This window comes from Cervus canadensis, chromosome 24 (genome assembly GCF_019320065.1).
Source record: "Cervus canadensis isolate Bull #8, Minnesota chromosome 24, ASM1932006v1, whole genome shotgun sequence".
Lineage (NCBI taxonomy): Eukaryota > Metazoa > Chordata > Mammalia > Artiodactyla > Cervidae > Cervus > Cervus canadensis.
The window spans coordinates 39,895,896-39,908,185 of record NC_057409.1 but is presented as its reverse complement, the minus strand read 5'-3'; the positions used below and the strand labels follow the sequence as shown (position 1 = coordinate 39,908,185).

Here is a 12,290-nt window from a genome sequence, read left to right as displayed (position 1 = left end):
GTCTTTTGGCATATATTTCACTTCTGATATATGTTGTTCTGCTGAGCAACAAACGATTTAGATAAACCTCAAGGTCATGTTTGGGCCAGAGAGATGTTTTTCATTAGCCAGAGAGTGACCATCCTGATAAGAGAAACAGCAGCTTGTGGAAAACTGTAAAGCACCCGTGTCCTCGGGGGTGGCCCAAGGAGCCTACCTGGGCTGCGCAGTTCAGGCTGAAAGCCCTGGATATTTACAGGAAGCCACATGAGCCTCCAGACTGCGGGAGAGTCACATTATCTCCCAGCTATGGCTCCTGAGTCCATCGGACAGTCATTGCTGTAAACTGTAGTTACACCTCCAGGAGGGACCCTGGAGAGTGCAGAGCCCCAGCACAAATCTTAACACGGGCTGAGCTGTGACTTTTCCCCCCTGGGTCTGTGTTATGAGTTCATGTCCTGTTTTGGCCACGCCTCCTGTTTTCCCTGAGTTGTCCTCACAATCCCACGTTTGAGAAGGGAAAGTCTGTTCATTCGTGGCTCCTTTGGGTCACCGAGGCATTTACATCCACTGGGACCTCAGACCCATGGCCACTGGGACTGTCACCACGCCGGCGAGTGCAGCGCAGCCCGGCCTGAGTCTGCTGCGGTCATTTCCTCTTTCTGTCATTGACTCCAGTGCCTGTAACGGGCTCTCGTTTAGGGTCCTGTCCTCCTAGGACCTTACCACAGCCTCAGGGGCCACTGAACTTCTCGTCTTTAGCCCAGAATCTTCAGTGTCTTTAGGGGACTCCATTGCCTTCCCTGGAAAAGGCCGTCCTCCATATGTTCCTAAAAAGAAATTCCAGCCTCTCCTCCTTCCACTAGGAAGCTTCCCCTTCACTTCAATCTGGGGGGTCTTCTCCATTTTCGAAGAGCTTGCTGTACATACACAGAGCCCACAGCGTAATCACCTGGTGATTTGTCATCTCTGCGGCCTGAAACAGCAAGTGCTATGAGAGATGATTTTCATCTTATTACCAATTATAAGCATGCTGCTTATTACCAGTTAAAAGTATACGCTCAACAAGTACTTTAGGAATAAGTGAAAAAAAATTCAGAATATTAAATGTCTATGCCCATATTTTTCTACCAAGGTCTATTACAGTTTGATTAAGAACTTCAGAGATTGGCTTTCATTTTCCCCTATTTCTTAACAGTAAGAGCCACAGAGACTCGGGGACTACTTTAGGGACTACTTGGCAGTCTCAGGCCTGGTTGCCGCCTCTGGAGTACGTGGGGTGTGAATGTGCACCAACCAAATAGAAGGGAACGGGCCGAAGGGTCACTGGCTCCGGGCCAATGAACACTGCTTTCTTGCTTGTGAGTTTTTTCCTTCTTTGCAGAAGCTGGACCTGACCAGGAACAATGGAAGTCAGCAGGAAGAGGGAGACCGTTCTAAACCACAGGCACCTGGGAGGCACACCCTGGCCCTGCGTCCCCACCAGGCTGCGTTCAAGTCCCCTCTCCCACACAGTGGCTCTGTCCCAGCACTGCGCACACCATGTTATGACGCCTGCCTTTTTCCCCGCACACATCTTTACGCAAGTTTAACCGGCTGATGTTTGAAAGCTAAGGTTGGTTTTCTCAACAGCTTTACTGAGTTACAACTGACATGTAAAATTGTACATATTTAAAGTGTACAGTTTGGTAAGTTTTATACATATATACGTGTGTGTGCGTATATACAATAATTCCTCTACTTGCAAATGAGTTCACGTTCATGAATCCAATGTGTTCCTAAGTCCAATAAAGTTAGCCTAGATACCCAATTTACACAATTGGCTATATAGTACAATACCGTACATCACCACTGCTTTTACACTTGCTTCTGGACATCATGGGCTTGAAATAAAGATAATCTCCCCTACTGTACTCTATGCATACTGCACTCCATGCAGCATTGTACTCTATACATTCTGTACTCCATATACTACCGTACTCTATACATACTGTACTACACATAGCACTTTTGTTTTTATCACCTGCCTTTAGCCGAGCAAGAGAAAAAGTGATATATATACATATATCTCCATAGTACCACCACCACAATCAATATAGTGAACATCCTCATCATCTCCCAAGGTTTCCCCACGTCCCTTTGTTACCCCACCCTCCTCCCAGCTTCTCTGTTCTCAGGCATCCACTGATCTGCTCTGTTATTATTGATTACTCTGCATTTTCTTGAGTTCTGTATAAATGGAGTGATACAGTACGTGATCTTATTGACTGGCTTCTTTCACTCAGCATGGTTATTTTGAGTTTCATCCATGTTGTTGCATGTATTAATTGTATATTTTAAAATAAGATTTTTTACAAAACTAACCTGAAAGTTTAGGGGCCTCCTAAAAACTGAAAAAGGTTGGGTTCTTCAGATAATATTATATCATAAACTGCCCAGATTTGTTCCAGAAGTAGCAATCCTGATATCAGCAGGAAACCCACAAAAATGAAAGACTCGGAACAGGAAAGGGGCAAATAACAAATGGAGATGAACAGCTAAGAGAACAGAGAGAAGGAGCTGGAAACATCTGAATTTCCTTCTGTCTGTAACTCTCTCCCCCGCAGTGCTTCCCCGCCATCCTCTGTCACTGATTCATCCTAATCTTTCACTGAAAGTATTTCTACTTCCCTCCTCTTCCAAATATCCCACCTCTGTTATAAATAAAGCCTTTTGTTTTTATCACCTGCCTTTAGCCGAGCAAGAGAAAAAGTGAAATTACCTCCTACTCAAACATCTCACTGGACACCCCACTGATGCTGTGCTTAGAATTTTGAAACCATGACGCTTGAGATAAATCTTTCCTTTTCAAATCCCCGTGTAAGAATGCCAGAGGCTGGCTTCATCTGCCTTCCCTACCACGTCTCGGAGACCTCAGCCCAACTTGGGAGCCTTACCCATTGGTTAGAAAGCATGCTAATCCCAACATGTGATCAGGCAGGCAAGGATGGATGCCTTGTCAAGTGGAAGCTTCTTTGGGGTTTTACCCTCTCTAATGAAATACTTATAGAAGTACACTTCCCTTCATCATAACAGCCCAACCCTGGGCAAAAGCACATGTCCACTCATAGACTGCTACTTGTCCAGCCTCAGTCCTATCAGCTTAGAAGAGCTGTTTCTTATGCCCTGGTTGCCTTTCAAAATGCATTAAACCCTCCCTCCTTGACTTCTGCATGTACAGGCACCTAAATCCCAGAAGATTGACTGCAGTGAGAATTCCAACTCTCAGCAAGCTATGTGAGAGACACTGGGTTTGCTATTTGTTTTGCGAAAAGCCCATTTATCCTCTGTGTTTGTTCCAGGCCAGTTAGCATAACTTACTTATTTAATGGGCATACTTTAATGCACTAAATAGCACAGATTCCAAAGCTATGGTTGAAGGCAGAGCAAAATGATTCCCTTGTAGATAAAGAAGGCGCCACTCCAATTACTGTAAAACCTGGCCATGAATTGCCAGGCCCAGAGCAATCCTTCATCCAGACGAGTGGTGAGTGTCTGGCCATCCCTTCACCTGACACTTCACAAGTAGAGGACTGTTTTCTTCCTCCCACTCTCCTAAGCATCCTGTGCCAAGAATTTGCTTAGGCTCCTGGCAGGAGGTCTAATTACCTGTGACTTAATTGACCATGCTGTAGCTGGGTAGAGCAGCAAATATTCTGAGGAGTCTTCCAGAACCCTTCTCTACCAGGTCCTGACCTGTCTCACCTGCCTGATCTCCAGTGTCCCTCAAACCCTCCTACCAGATCTTGGAAACCCCACCACGGGTTTTTCTTCCCACAGCTTTTTTTTTTTCACAGTCTCCTTTACCTAGATTGTCTCCTTGGTCTTCACCTCCCATCTTTGTCTACCAAAAACCTGTTCATCCTCCAAGTCCTAGACCTGACTGCCCCCCTGTTTTTAATGCTCCTGTAAATCCCTCAGCCCAAAGTGATTTCTTTCCCTTTCCTTCTTAAAGCACTTAGTTCATTCCATAAATATGGAAGTTGTCAGGTTCTGCCCTGATTGAAGCCGGAGCAGCCTAGATGGCCATCGCCTTGGGGCTGACATGTCAGAGTACCTTCAGGCAGGCACTGTGCTTTCACATGGATTAGTGCACTTAATCCTCAAAGAACTGTCTACGTTCCAAAGATGTTATTTAACTTGTCTAAGATCACAGAGCTAATAAGTCATAGATGTGAACCTAAGGCAGTTTGACTCTTGCGCTTAACTGAGGGACCAGACTTTAAGCTCTTAAGAAGAACAGCTCTCTGGAGAAGGAAATGGCAACCTACTCCAGTATTCTTGCCTGGAAAAGTCCATGGACAGAGGAGGCTGGTGGGCTGCAGTCCATGGGGTTACATGACTGAGCATGTGTGCACAAGGGCAGAGGGAGATGGGTTGGTAGCAATAAAGTGGTAGAACTAAAAAAAAAAAAAGAACAGCTCTATAGACCTTACGATGTGCCTTCCCTATAAGTAACAGTCACATACACAACACACACACACACACAATCTATCTTTTATAAATATTTATTTTATACTGATATGTAACTAGATATAGATATATCTCACATAAATACAATTAATGAAAAGAATGTGTATTAGCTTCCTGGGGCTGCTGTAACAAATTACTGAAAGCTTCGTGGCTCAAAACAATAGAAATTTATTTTCTCGCAGTTCTGGAGGACAGTATCCTGAAACCATCATCACTGAGCCAAAATCAAGGGGTTGGCAGGGCCAGGCTCACTCCGGAGACTCTGGATGAGAATCCATGCTTCGCCTCTTCCAGCTGCTGGCATTGCCCGGTCTGTGACCACATCACTCCAGTCGCTCCGGTCACATGGCCATCTCCTTTTCTGTTTGCCTCGCTCATACAAGGACACCTGTGACAGCATTTAGGGCTCACCCAGATAACCCAGGATAATGTGATCATCTCAAGATTTTTTAATTAATCACATCTACAAAGATCCTCTTTTCCCCCCCACTCAAACCAAACAGTGTTTACAGTTTCCAGAGATTAGAACATGCTACTTTGCGAACCATTGTTCACCCAAGGGTAATACCCAACCTTGGTTCTCATTCCTAAGTCATAGGTGTCCATTAGCAGCTGATCTTACAAGCTAGTACACTCCAAACTGAAATTAGACTTTGCAAGAACCACTTCCTCAGTCCCTGAAATGCAGAGAAACCAAAGGACTCTCTTTAGGAGAAGCTGGGTTTCAACCATGAAAAGTATAGTCGTCAATAGAAAACAAACAGAGTTCATTCCCCTTGACAAACATATTGTGGGTCACAGTTTTATAGCTGAATCAACAAACTGCTCTCCATAAACTACACTTTTGTGCAACACAAACTATTTCAGAAACACTCTTGCTGCCAAGATGAGAAGTAGACGTAGCCCATTCCTTACCCTGGTGTCTTGGAAAATTCTTTCCCATGTAGCTCGAGGTTGCCTGTGCTAACGCCAGGAGTAGTATATCACCCCCCGGTGACCAGCCACTCCCCTTCTGCTAGGGACCCAGGGAATCTCAAAGCACAAAGCATGAAACACGCCAGGGCTCTGGGTAGAAACCCCAGACAGCTGTTGTTAGACACGGTTACAGAAGCATTGAACGAGGACGAATCTGAAATCGCATGCTCATGTGGAGCCCGCCAGCCTCTGACAACCCTGGTGCGTGAGTCTCAGCAAACGAATCTATCGTTTGGGAAACAACTTCACGTGGAGATGTTCACACATGGACAATGCCCAGTAGGCCCTTGGTCAGTATGATTTTATGGTTTATTTAAAAACAATTAAATAGCCATTAAGCTTCCCTCTTTCCATCCGGCTTCCCTGCTTTCCAACCTCTATATGTCATGTGTGTATTCGTTCCCTCCTTCTAGAACTCTTGCACACGTAAACACACACACTCTCTGTGGTGTCATTGCTCTATTATGAAGAGGAAACATCATGATTTTTCCACCTCTGCTGAGCGTTAAAAATTCAGTTGCAACCGTGAGTGTGAGCTGACTGGCCCCCAGTGACGGGCACTGGCCTTTATGAGCCAAATGCTCTCTCTCTGCATGGAGATGCAGCCAGGGGTGCAGGGTCAGGGGAGGGGGGCTCCTGTCTGATCCATTCTCTGCTTCAAACAGCTCGATCAAATTGATAGAATTAGAAAGCTTTCTTCTCTTGGTGACAGTTCAACCTACTCTGTTTTATTTCTGCTGGGTTGGCACTAACTGGCCAGCCAGGCAGTTAACCATGTTCATGACTCACAGTCCAGGAAGCCTAAGTAAACACAGCCAGAGCCGAGGCACACGCTCCCTGCAGACCCTCTGGGTCAGGCAGGAAGGCCCCCTCCAGGAGCAGATTTCAGCGGTTGCTGGCTGGATGGCCATTTTGATCAGGAGCCAGCCCTGGCTTCTCTTCCAGTGTCACTCTTGGGGGAAGCTCAGCAACCATGACACCTCTCCAGGGACACTGTCATCCAACTGTTACACAGAACACGGATCTGCCTGACAAGCCTGAAACAGCACAGGGTATTTCTCCCAAATCCTCTATCTATGCATCCCTAGAATGTTTCAGTTAGGATAGAGATATATTTTATAACACTTGGCATGTTGGCAATTCTCTTGTCCAACCTGTGATCTAGAATAACAGTATGTAAGGATCCGGAGTTAACAAAATAACCAAATTCAATCTTAGCACAAATAAGAGAGAAAGCAGAGATTTTCACAGTCCCCTCCATTAAAACTCACAAATTCAAGGATGCTAAATATTTACCTTTAGAGTCATCTAACTGTATAGCCTGTTCGCTAAAAGAACTATAGCCTGTATAGTCTGTTAGCTAAAAGAACAAAGGTGATGTTCTCAGCAGTTTAGAAGTATGGTCTGCACTCAGGCAGCTATAATCTGTACTCTACACCATTAAGCTGTACTGATGATAACACTAACACTTTAAATATCTTAATAATGATTTTATATTCCTTAGAATAATAGTTGTAAAATATTAACAATAACTAAATAATAAAAGTCTAGCACAGAGAGAACTCATTAAATTTCAGGGGCTGTGCTTTTTATGGTGTATTTTGTTTCATCCTATTGGCAACCCTCTAAACTAGATACTATTACGATCCTCAGCTACAGATGGGGAAACTAAATGAACTGGCTTGGAATAGAATGTAGAGCCCTAAGAAGGAAGTGTGGGAGTTGAACCTTGATAGTGTAAATCTAGAGTTTACTCTTAAAAATGCCTCTTTTAACCATAGGTTTTTGAGACACTAGGCTTTGTTAACCTCAGGAATAATCTACAAGATGTTCTGTCTCCCCATTGTACGTTTGGCATCACTTCTGTGGAAGACAAGAAGGACTGAAAGTGAAAGTGAAAGTCACTCAGTCGTGTCCAACTTTTGAGCACCACCCCACACGCTATACAGTCCATGGAATTCTCCAGGCCAGAATACTAGAGTGGGTAACCGTTCCCTTCTCCAGGGGATCTTCCCAACCCAAGGATCGAACCCAGGTCTCCTACATTGCAGGCAGATTCTTTACCAGCTGAGCCATAAGGGAAGCCCAAGAATACTGGAGTGGGTAGCCTATCCCTTCGCCAGGGGATCTTCCTGACCAAGGAATTGAACCGGGGTCTCCTGCATTGCAGGCGGATTCTTTAGCAGCTATGCTACTAGGGAAGTAGACAATACAATACATTTTTAATACATATATATTAAAAAAAATAAAAGTATGGTCTGAAATTCAGAATTCCATTCATTAACATTAATTTCTTCACTCACAGGAACTGGAGAAAATAGGGTTTCATCATTCTCCTGGAGAACATGAAACTCTAGTTCTTTCTTGGTCACGTCTATCTGGGCTTCCCTGGTGACTTAACTGGTTAAAAAAAAAAAAAATCTGCCTGCAATGCGGGAGACCTGGGTTCTATCTTCCCCTGGGTTGAGAAGATCCCCTGGAGAAGGGAATGGCAACCCACTGCAATACTCTTGCCTGGAGAGTCCCATGGACAGAGGAACCTGGAGGGCTACAATCCATGGGGTCACAAAGAGTCAGTCAGACACGAGTGAAGCAACTTAGTATGCATACACATCTATCTATCATGTGAATAAAGGGACCTTCCATTTCACCAAGAATGGAAGACAGTGCTCACCCCGCATGCAATATTCCCGCAGGGACTCACAGGAAAGAAGAGAGGGGAGAGAGACGGAGACCAGCAGGAGTAGGGGAAAGAAAAGACCAAAAGTCTCAAGGAAGCTACTGACTATGTTGGCCTTTGCTAGATAATTTTTCTCATCCTAAATATGTGCACATTTATACAGAAAACACACCCTTTCAAGTCTAGGAGCCAGACCTGGCCTTCTATAAACAATCGAGTGGTTTTTTACAAATGCAGAAAAGACAAATCTGATCCTTCCTCCCCCCTAAAAAACCCTCCCCAGGATGACTGATGACCCTCCATCCCTGTTTATTTCTGTCTGTTGAGAATAGCCTTCTACTGGACAATTCTCTTAAAATACACTCTCTTCCCAGCAGAGGTCATATGTCAAAACCCTTGCATGTATGATACTTTCCATAGTAGGCATGATACTTTCAAACTCTCCAGCAAAGGAGAAATCAAGAAGATTTAAGGCCACAAAGAGGAGTAAGGGCAACAGAAATGGAGGGGAGCGCCAGACCCTGCCGACCCCGCTCCCCCACCCCCACCCCTGCCGCTGGCCTGTATGGAGGCGCCACCCAAAATTGGACAGGTGCTCAGGATCTGGTCCAGGGAGCGAGGCTGGGAGAGCAGAAGATGCTTCTGTGAGTGGGGGGATATTCCCCCTTCCTCCCAGCAGACTCAGTCTTGCAGCAAGGCACACAGCTCAGGGATCAGCTCCCCCTTTGTGGGGGACACAGCCAGTGGCAGTGACTCTGGCAAGAAGACAGAATGTCAGGCTCACTCAGGGACTGGCCCTGGGGAAATAACTTCCATCATAAAACACACAAACAAAAAGATCTTTGGGCCTATTGACATTGCTCGTGTTTACTGGGAGGTGCACCCATGCTCCTGAGAAGTTTCCTTTGGGCTTGCTCTAAGGACCCCGGGGTCTTCCTTTCTCTAACAGCTGAGGTGCTGGGGTGTGCATTCATTGTCACCCTCTTAGAATATTCTGCACACTTCCCTGGTGGCTCAGAGGGTAAAGCGTCTGCCTGCAGTGCAGGAGACCTGGGTTCTATCCCTGAGTCGGGAAGATCCCCTGGAGAAGGAAATGGCAACCGACTCCGGTATTCTTGCCTGGTGAATCCCATGGAGGGAGGAGCCTGGTAGGCTACAGTCTATGGAGTCGCAAAGAGTCGGACATGACTGAGCGACTTCACTTCACTTCACTTCCTCTCTGAAGCCAGAACTGGAACCTCGCATCTCCCCCATCCTGACCTCCCCCTTGTTTCTCCATTCCCCCAACAAAAATAAAGAAGAGTGTGGTGGATGGGTTTGTGGTACTGGCATTGCTGGGTTACTGTTTAAGAAATAAGGGATGAGCTGAGACTATTCTAGACCTAAAGAAGACTCTGACTACATCTTCAAAACTCTGGCAATCCTGGTGAGTCCAGCCTCATCTAGAAATCTTTGCACTGACTTCCACACAGCAAGGGCAGAATCAAATATGTCTAACTCGCTTGCCCGGGGATGCACAGGTAGAAACTGGAGGAGCTAAGATTCAAACCCAGGAAGTCTGACTCCAGGATTCCAGGATTCATGACCACCCAGCCCACACAGCCTCCCAGAGAGGGTGCAGTGAAGTTGGGGGAGAGGGCGTTTTCTGGGACTCTTCCCCCAGGTCTGATTCAGTCTTTCACGTTTAGCGTCTGATTCCTTCCTCTGCACCCCAGGAACCTGTCTGCCAGGTGGAGACCATGCCAGTGAGCAACCAGGCAGGGTCTAGGGAATAACACCCTGGGTCCGATAAGAGGAGGCACTGCCATTTATCCAGAACCAAATGTTACTGAACAAATAGGCTTAACTATGGGCAACTAGCATGGCCAGCGGCTCCCTCAGGCTTGGCTTCATGGCCAAAAAGATAAGGCTTCAGGCTAAGGAGGACAGATATAAGCAGCCTACTGGGTTGCTTTGCTAAACTTAACAACTGCAGACTAGGAGAATGAACAAGCAATGTCTCAAACTTTCCCCGTTGCCAGTGGGGGCTACCTAGTAAGCATTTTCTGTTGATTAAAGCATGGAAATTAAACCTCAAACCATCATTACCATGCTTGGAAGTGCTCTTCCTGTGTAAGAAATTCTTACAGGTTTGAAGAAATCTCCCTCAATTTTCAGCTAAGTTATTAAATAAAAAGGTAGGTCATTAGGATGACCAAGAGATTTCCCCTCTAAGTCACGGTCTCATGTTTGAGTCTCCTCTTGCACATCATCAAATTAATACTCCAAATTTATACTATATTCTTTAAATAGTTGTAAAAGAGATATTTTTCAATATATTAATTCCTGCTTTAAATATATTTTTATTGTAAACATGGAGCTAAAGACTTAGCTCCAATTTGTGCAAAAATGTCTTCCAAATAACCAATATGGAAAATAAAGTTTTAAAAAAAAAACCTTATCAAAACAACTACCAAAGCAAACTTGCTCACACTCAGAAAAGTTCTAATTTTACCTCAAACAAATGTATTAATAAAGGTATTCATGAAAATTCCCTTTGTTCTGGATTCTAATTCTAAAATCGATGGGTAGAAAAATGGATAGACAGGTAGATGGAGAGGTGGATGGATGAGAGTCTCATCACGAGTTTGTCACCTAGTTGAAATACGGGGTCATCTCCTTCAATATCTTTAAATTGTGGCTAGAAGCAATGAACTGTACACATAAAATTTACCATTTAACCATTTTTAAGTATAGAGTTCAGAAGTATTAACTGCTTTCAATATTACCCAGTCCCTAAGAACATATTACATATATACCTACACTTTCATTACACATGCCCCCACCCAAAAAAGGTAAGTAAAGAAATTAGAATACAATCAGGTAACAGGTGCAATGAAAAATTAAAATATACCAAGCTGGCCCTGGTGGTCCAGTGGTTAAGACTCCATGCTTGTGTGCAGGGGGCACAGGTTCAGTCCCTGATTGGGGAACTAAGATCCCACATGCTGCACAGTGAGGCCAAAAAAAAATTAATTAAAATAAAATATACCAAGCTGAAGGAATATATTTTTAACTCCCCAGCTGAGAAGGGCCTCATGCCCTGCCCCTTTGCATGCCTTATTAATGTTGAAGACCATTTAATCACGTCCCCAGTAGAGGGTGAAACATCTTGTTTCCATTCATTAGGTCACAATAACTTTTTTGTTCAACCAAAGTGCTTGGGATAAGGTTCAATGCATAGTGTCACTGACAACTCAGCTAATTGAAATCCCATCTGAAGCCCTGTGCCTTTTTAACTAAGACCAGTCCAACAATCCCATGCCTTTCCTAAAGCCTCCTTCCTGCTCGCGGCCTGAGCTCTTGTACCTAATCCAGCAGCAAACCCAGGTTCTGAAGTGCTTCAACAACTCAGCAATTGAGGGCCACAGTGACCCAAGATTTGCAGGAGAAAATTAAATATTTGTTGAATGAACGCATAGAAGCATGTGGGAATGAATGCAGGAGGGAACGAATGTATAAAGAATGGAAAGCCACAAAGAGTTTGCGTACCTGGTGTCAAAGAAGAACAGAATGACGCTCCTCAAGTGTTTTCATCTTTCTTGTTGAGTCCTCAACAATAGCTAATGAACAGGTCAATAAAACTAACCAGCCTTACATCCTGACTCAGAAAAGGTCAAACCATTCAATGACCCAACTCCACAGCCAGGTAGAAAGCCTGGAGAGCGTCTCCTTAGATGTCCTTCAACAGGATGGGACGCAACGCTCTATACTTCCGGCTCGGAAGCGTTTGCGTTTGCGTTTCCTGCCCTGTGAACGGACATGCGCGTCCATCCTCCAATCAGATGCCTCATACGGTGCCCAGTGAGTCTGTCTGCTCAGCCTTCACGGAGCGGGCTTCCGCTCACTTAGCGCCCTTGCTCAAAGAAACACCCAACGAAGCCACACTCTGACCTCCCAGCAACACTGTGACTCACTAATTTTGACAATTAGTCACATCCTTAAAAATGAGGAAGCAGAGGAGAAAAAAACGTGACAAACCTTTCTCGAAAATGTGGGGAATTCTCTTAGAAGGTTGTTCCTGCACCATCTCTGTTCCTGGGTGTGAATGGACATCCTTTCATATCTCTGTCTCTGGATACAACCTAAGTCAGTCAGTCATTCT

General features: G+C 44.9%; 1 long non-coding RNA gene across 2 annotated transcripts in view; it reads right to left on the bottom strand.

The window, feature by feature from the left end:
* LOC122426701 overlaps positions 1-11,921 on the bottom strand; it is a 72,622-nt gene extending 60,701 nt beyond the window's left edge. For both annotated transcript variants that reach the window (XR_006265216.1, XR_006265217.1), the window contains exon 1: positions 11,678-11,921. This is a non-coding gene — a long non-coding RNA (uncharacterized LOC122426701). The remainder of the gene's footprint in view (positions 1-11,677) is intronic.
* Between the last annotated feature and the right edge of the window lie 369 nt (positions 11,922-12,290).